Here is an 8,211-nt window from a genome sequence, read left to right on the forward strand (position 1 = left end):
TACTGTCAATGTAAGAAGCATTCAAACCTTTAGAGAATTTTTGTGAGTTTATTAGAGCCAAACTGTCAACAATTGCCAAGAAGCAAAATCTCAATGGATTGAGATTATGCTCCAGAGAATGGCAGTTCTGCAACTTATTTTATACATTACAATAATTCCAATTTTAGTATATGTGCTGCCGAAGTGAGTACTACATTACAGTCAAAAGAGAAGATGTAAGTGGGTTACGTGAAATCCATTGGTGATAAATTAGGGAGGTAGGAGAAAGCAAAGCAGGGAATCCTCTGGGATGGATAAAAAGTAAAATGATACCTCTTTTACATAAGTGGGTGCAGGATAGTTAACAGTCAACAATTAACTCAATCACAATGAGGGGATCTGTGGTCTCTGTGTACCTGGGCTTTGAGGGGTACAGAAAAAGGAAATTACTTTGCCATTCCAAAGGTATGTTTTTGTAGATGCAAAGAAACAATAGGCGGTTGTTATTTTGCTTAATCCTTTCACATTTTTCACCCAGCCACCCAACTCCCCTCCCCTGAACAGCTATCAGTCCATTTTCTATCTCTGAGTTTATTTCTATTTTGTTTTTTAGTTTATTCTGTTCATTAGATTCCACACATAAGAAATCATATGGTATTTATCTTATCAAGTAATCCTAGGTCCCCAAATCTTACCTTTTCAGGCTTGGTAGAGACATATTTTAGTGCATTGTTATGTTTCCAGCTTCAGTGAAACGGGTTTTCAGAGGAGGATTATCACCTTAAAGGGCCTTCCCTTCCCTAGAAATGCTGTATAATTCACCTCTTTGACTCATATTATGCACCACTGGCCTACCACACCCCAGAAACACCAGAGCATTGTTGGCATAGTTCTCTGGTTACCAGAGTTATTTTACTTCTATTATATTACTTTCTCCTCAAGGGATTTTATGAAGTTGTAGTTATAATTGAGGGATCAGGTTCATAGAGGCTAGCTGACATGGCTAATAAGTGATAACCTAGACTGGAATTCTATTCTGATTCCCAAATTAAGTATGTTATGCCATGTTTGCTACTGAACTGAGGTCTTAATAAGACCTCATTACAAATAAATGAGGTCTTAATAAGACCTCATTACTCAATAGCTACTAATCAGAGGGTCCACTGTGTGACCTGAAGGAAACAGAATGGTTCATGTATAGTCATCCAAACATACCTTTCTCAATACATAATATCACCAGTCTTGGGTTACTAACACTATTTTTTATTAGAGATTTTAGTGACATTATTTGGAACTGGCAGCCTGAGTGCAACTCGCATCACTCTGAATCTTGGTTTTAGGAGTTTTCCTTTGCTTACTTTAAATATATCATGCCATTTTCTTTGGCCTGAAGTTTCTGCTGGAAAAAAAAAAAAATCAGCTTATAATCTTATGGAGGATTCCCTGTACATAACTAGCTGCTTTTACAGTAGTAGTAGTAGTTCTTCTTCCCCTCTCCTCCCCTTCTCCCTCCCCCTTCTCTTCCCCTCTCACCCTACATCCCTCCTCCACTCCTCCTCCTCTTCCTCCTCCTCCTCCTCTTCTGCCTCCTCCTCTTCTTTTTTGCAACAAGGATTTCTCTTTCTTTAGTTTCCAGTGATATGATTCTTCTGAGCTCTCATCAGCAGCATCTTTAATGTCCATATTTTTTACTAACAGTCTGTTTAAGACTTCTGTCATGCTACTCAAAATTCTTGCAGTCTCTGCCCACTGCCTAATTTCAGTCACATTTTAGATGTTTGTTATCAAAGCACTCTACTTCTAGGTAACAAAATATGTATTAGGTTTCTATTATTGTGTAACCAATTACCTCCAAACCAGAGGATTAAAACAGTGTATTTTTCTTTAGTCTCACAAAATAGAGACAATGATATAATGAACCCTTATGTATGTATCATCCAACTTTAACAATTGTCAACTTATGGCCAGTATTGATTAATTCAGACCCCTTCCCACTCTCATCTAGGTTGCTAAAAAAGAAAATCCCAGACATCACATTATTTTATGTGTGGTGTCCTATTTTACAGATGAACAAACTGAGTTTCAAAGCATTTAAATATTTTGGTCAACGTCATATAGCTAGTAAGTAGCAAAACAGACCCAAACTCCAGTCTGTTTCTCTCCAAAATCCACACTTTTATTTGTTGAGTTAGTTATTCTTAAACTACTTCATTGTGGTGTGATTGGCATGTAAAAATCTGTATGAAATATATACAACTTGATGAGTTTGTAGATGAGTATACACATGTGAAACCATCATGCCCATCAAGGCTTTAAGCATATCCATCACCTCCCAAAGTTTCTTCCTATCCTATTATTATTTATTTTTTGTGTTAAAAATGCTTAACACAAGATCTACCTTTGTAGCAAAAAATTTTAAATATATTTTTTATTGATTTCAAAGAGGAAAGAAAAGGGAGAGAGAGAGATAGAAACATCAATGATCGGGGAGAATCATTGATCAGCTGTCTCCTGAATGCCCCCCACTGGGGATCAAGCCTGCAACCCAGGCATATGCCCTGGCTGGGATTCAAACTAACAACCTCTCGGTGCATGGGATGATGCTCAACCAGCCATCAATTGAGCAACACCAGCCATGGCAGAAGCAGCATTTTCAATGTCCTATTTCATTATAAATAAAACATTGTAGTTCTCAGAACTGATGGGAATGAGTATTTCCTCTAACTCAATGTTGATGATCTGGGGATAGTATAATCTAGTTGAGTAGAGTGCTATTCGTTAAAGAATTAGGATATACCTTTTTCACAGAGAGTAAATTGGAAGAACTGTGTTGAGTTAGAACTGGACTGAAATTGACACAACTTGTTATTTTTTTAAACTGCTAACACAGTTTATTAATTGCAATAGATACATTTTTTTTATGTGCTTCATTTAGTAAGACATGAGATGGAAGTATTTTGCTTAAGAGTTTCCAGCTCTCTTTTAAACTAGCTTTGTAGTCAATGACTTGGAGAATATAGCACAAAAAGCCTCCTCACCTTATTTATTTTTAAATCTCCACCTATCCCTTCAAAATTCCCTTTGTGGCAATATGCATTTTTGGTGGCTCTATCTGCTGAGGGCTGCTTTTTTCCAATCAGTGATAGAGTTTAGTTCTCACTTTCCACTCCTCCAGCCTCTGCTAGCTCCACTGTATTTTTGTTTTCATGCTCTAACTTCCTTTCCTTCTTTGTTTTTTGTTCTATATTAAACAGAATGATCTCTTCATTTTTCTTTGTGATGTATTTTAGCAGTGAATTACTCCTCTTGGCTAAGAACTTTACATCTTCCATATCAATTGTGCTTCTTTCCCCCTGTCTGTTGAGAAGAGAATCTCTGTTGCTCCTGGCCTCCTCCTCCCCGTACCCCCTCAGCAGTGGCAAGAGCTCCAAATTTGTTATTGATCCTGGTAAAGTCTGTTGACATCTCTGAGCCTCACTTGCTCACCTCATGCAGTGGTTTTGAGTATCAAAATGAAAATACACTCCTTAAAATAAATAATACTTTATTTTTTGTTCTATCAGTGCCTAGAACAGTGATGGCACATAGTAGGTATTTAATAAATATTTGTGGAACAAATATATAAATGAATAACATTTATTATACATTAGTTATACATTAAAGCAAATAAGGCACTAATGTGTATTAAATGATTAATGGCAATTAATCCAGATTTCTTAATTTCAAATCAGATATTCTTGCCATTACTAAAAATTGTATTGCTAAATTTACTTTGCTAAAAAAGGTAAAGTACCATTAGTTAGTACTATCTTCATAAGAAAGAACTGGGAAATGTAAGTTTTCAATAAATAGTCTCAGTATTTTCTCAGTGTGTTCACTAAATATTTTCCAGGTATGGAACAATTGATGCTTTTTTTAAAATTTCTTTATAGATTAAGGTATTACATATGTGTCCTTATTCCCCCATTCCCCCCACCTCCCATTCATGCACCCACCCCCCTGTTGTCTGTGTCCATTGATTAGGCTTACATGCATGCATATACGTCCTTTGGTTGATCTCTCCCCCTTACCCCACCCTCCCCTACCTTCCCTCTGAGGTTTGACGTTCTGATTGATGTTTCTCTGTCTCTGCATCTATTTTTGTTCATCAGTTTATGTTGTTCATTATATTCCACAAATGAGTGAGATCATGTGATATTTATCTTTCTTCGACTGGCTTATTTCACTTAGCATAATGCTCTCCATCTCCATCCATGTTGTTGCAAATGGTAAGAACTCCTTTTTTACCGCAACGTAGTATTCCATTGTGTAGATGTACCACAGTTTTTTAATCCACTCATCTGCTGATGGGCACTTAGGCTGTTTCCAAATCTTAGCTATGGTGAATTGTGCTTCTATGAACATAGGGGTGCATATATCCTTTCTGATTGGTGTTTCTAGTTCCTAGGGATATATTCCTAGAAGTGGGATCACTGGGTCAAATGGGAGTTCCATTTTTAACTTTTTGAGGAAACTCCATACTGTTCTCCACAGTGGCTGCACCAGTCTGCAATCCCACCAGCAGTGCATGAGGGTTCCTTTTTCTCCACATCCTCATCAGCACTTGTCATTTGTTGATTTGTTGATGATAGTCATTCTGACAGGTGTCAGATGGTACCGCATTGTTGTTTTGATTTGCATCTCTCTGATGATTAGTGACTTTGAGCAGGTTTTCATATGTCTCTTGGCCTTCCTTCTGTCTTCTTTCGAAAAGTGTCTATTTAGATCAGATGCCCATTTTTTGATTGGGTTGTTTATCTTCTTTTTGTTAAGCTGCATGAATTCTCTGTAAATGTTGGAGATTAAACCCTTATCGTTGATATCATTGGCAAATATGTTCTCCCATGCAGTGGGCTTTCTTGTTGTTTTATTGATGGTCTCCTTTGCTGTGCAAAAGCTTTTTATTTTGATGTAGTCCCATTTGTTTACTTTCTCTTTAGTTTCCATTGCCCTAGGAGCAGTATCAGTGAAGAAATTGTTTCGGTGTATGTCAGAGATTTTTCTGCCTGTGGACTCCTCTAGTATTTTTATGGTTTCCTGTCTTATATTTAAGTCCTTGATCCATTTTGAGTTTATTTCTGTGTATGGTATAAGTTGGTGGTCTAGTTTCATTTTTTTTGCATGTATCTGTCCAATTTTCCCAACACCATTTATTGAAGAGAGTGTCTTGACTCCATTGTATGCTCTTGCCTCCTTTGTCAAATATTAATTGAGCGTAGTGATTTGGGTTGATTTCTGGGTTCTCTATTCTATTCCATTAATCTGTATGTCTGTTCTGGTGCCAGTACCAGGCAGTTTTGAGATCAGTGGCTTTGTAATACAGCTTGAAATCTGGTATTGAGATCCCACCTACTTTGTTCTTCTTTCTCAGGATTGCTGTGGCTATTCGGGTTCTTTTTTTATTCTAGATGAATTTTTGGAGAGTTCTCTCTAGGTCTGTGAAATATGCTGTTGGTATTTTAATGGGGAGTGCATTGAATCTGTAGATTGCTTTGGGTAGTATGGACATTTTAATGATGTTGATTCTCCCAATCCATGAACATGGTATGTTCTTCCATCTGTTTACGTCTTCCTCTATCTCTTTTTTCAGTGTCCTGTAGTTTTCTGCGTAAAGGTCTTTTACCTCCTTAGTTAAGTTTATTTCTAGGTATCTTAATTTTTTTGGTGTGATGGTAAATAGGATTGCTTTTTTAGTTTCTCTTTCTATAAGTTCACTATTGGTGTATAGAAATGCCATAGATTTCTTGGCGTTAATATTGTATCCTGCTACATTGCCGAATTCATTTATTAAGTCTATTAGTTTTATGATGGAGTCTTTCGGGTATTTATGTACAATATCATGTCCTCTGCAAATAAGCACAGCTTTACTTCTTCTTTTCTAATTTGGATGCCTTTTATTTCTTCATCTTGTCTAATTGCAATGGCTAATACTTCCAGTACTATGTCGAACAGGAGTGGTGAGAGTGGGCATCCCTGTCTTGTTCCTGTTCTTAGGGGAAATGGTTTTAGTTTTTGCCCATTGAGTATGATGTTAGCTGTGGGTTTATCATATATGGCTTTTATTATGTTGAGGTATGATCCTTCTATCCCAACCTTGGTGAGAGTTTTTATCAAAAAAGGGTGTTGGATTTTGTCAAATGCTTTTTCTGCATCAATTGATGACTATGTGATTTTTATCTCTCAATTTGTTTATGTGATGTATCACATTTATTGGTTTGCGGATATTGTACCATCCTTGCATTCCTGGGATAAATCCTTCTTGGTCATGATGTACTGCTGGATCCGATTTGCTAGAATTTTGTTGAGGATTTTGGCATCTATGTTCATGAGGGATATTGGCCTGTAATTCTCTTTCATTGTGTTACCTTTATCTGGTTTTGGTATTAGGGTGATGCTGGCTTCATAGAAGGAGCTTGGAAGTGTTCCTTCCTCTTGAATTTTTTGCAATAGTCTGAGGAGGATAGGTTTTAGTTCTTCCTTGAATGTTTGGTAAAACTCCCCTGTGAAGCCATCTGGCCCTGGGCTTTTGTTTGCTGGAAGCTTTTTGATGACTGCTTCAATTTCTTCCATAGTTATCAGCCTATTGAGATGTTTAGATTCTTCCTGATTGAGTTTTGGAAGGTTATATTTTTCTAGGAATATGTCCATTTCCTCCATGTTGTCCAGTTTGTTGGAATAGAGTTGTTCATAGTATTTTTTGACAATCCTTTGTATTTCGGTGTGGTCTGTTGTTATTTCACCTCTCTCATTTCTGATTTTGTTTATTTGGGTCCTCTCTCTTTGCTTCTTGGTGAGCCTGGCTAGAGGTTCATCAATCTTGTTTATCCTTTCAAAGAACCAGCTCTTGGTTTTGTTGATCTTTTGTATTGTTTTTTTGGTCTCAATGTCGTTTATCTCCGCTCTGATCTTTATTATTTCCTTCCTTCTGCTTACACTGGGCGTTTCTTGTTGCTCTCTTTCCAACTCTTTGAGTTGTAGGGTTAGGTAATTTATTACCATTGTTTCTTGTTTTTTGCAGTGGGCTTGTAGAGCTATGAAATTCCCTCTCAAGACTGCTTTTGCTGTGTCCCATAGATTTTGGATTGTTGTGTTTTCATTGTCGTTTGTTGCCATGATGTTTTTTATTTCTTCCTTGATCTCTCTGGTAACCCAGTCATTGTTTAATACAGGGGTGGGCAAACTTTTTGACTCGAGGGCCACAATGGGTTCTTAAACTGGACCGGAGGGCCGGAACAAAAGCATGGATGGAGTGTTTGTGTGAACTAATATAAATTCAAAGTAAAGGAGCAGAGGGGAGAGCAAGAGAACCCTCTGCTCTTTCGGCTCCGCAGGCCTGATAGAACAGCCGAATGGGCCGGATCCGGCGCGCAGGCCATAGTTTGCCCACAGCTGGTTTAATAGTATGCTGTTTAGTCTCCATGTGTTTGATTTTTTTGGATTGTTTTTATTGTAGTTGATTTCCAGTTTTATGCCACTGTGATCTGAGAAGATGCTTGATATGATTTCTGTCTTCTTGAATTTGAAGAGACTTTGCCTATGACCCAACATATGGTCTATCTTTGAAAATGACCCATGTGCACTTGAGAAGAATGTATATTCTGTGGCTTTGGGGTGAAATGTTCTGAAGATATCAATTAATTGCATTTGGTCTAGTGAGTCATTTAGGATTGATGTTTCTTTGATGATTTTTTGTTTAGAGGATTTTTCCAATGGTGATACTGGGGTATTAAAGTGTCCTACTATGATTGTATTGCTGTCAATCTCTCCCTTGATATCCTCCAGGAGATTTTTTTAATGTATTTGGGTGCTCTTGTATTGGGTGTGTATATGTTTACCAGAGTTATTTCTTCTTGTTGGATTGCTCCCTTTAGTATTATGAAGTGGCCTTCCTTATCTCTTGTTATGGTCTTCTCTTTGCGATCTAATTTGTCAGATATAAGTATTGCTATCCCAGCTTTTTTTTCATTTCCATTCGCCTGAAAAACCTCTTTCCATCCCTTCACCCTCAGTCTGTGTGTGTCTTTTTTTCTGAGGTGGGTTTCTTGTAGACAGCAGGTCGTGTTTTCTTATCCAATCCATTACCCTGTCTTTTGATTGGGGCATTTAATCCACTTACATTTTAAGTTATTATTGATAGGTACTTATTTGTCGCCATTTTTATTCTTTACCCCTGTGTTCCTTCTTCGCTTCCTA

This window comes from Plecotus auritus (assembly GCF_963455305.1).
Source record: "Plecotus auritus genome assembly, chromosome: 8".
NCBI lineage: Eukaryota > Metazoa > Chordata > Mammalia > Chiroptera > Vespertilionidae > Plecotus > Plecotus auritus.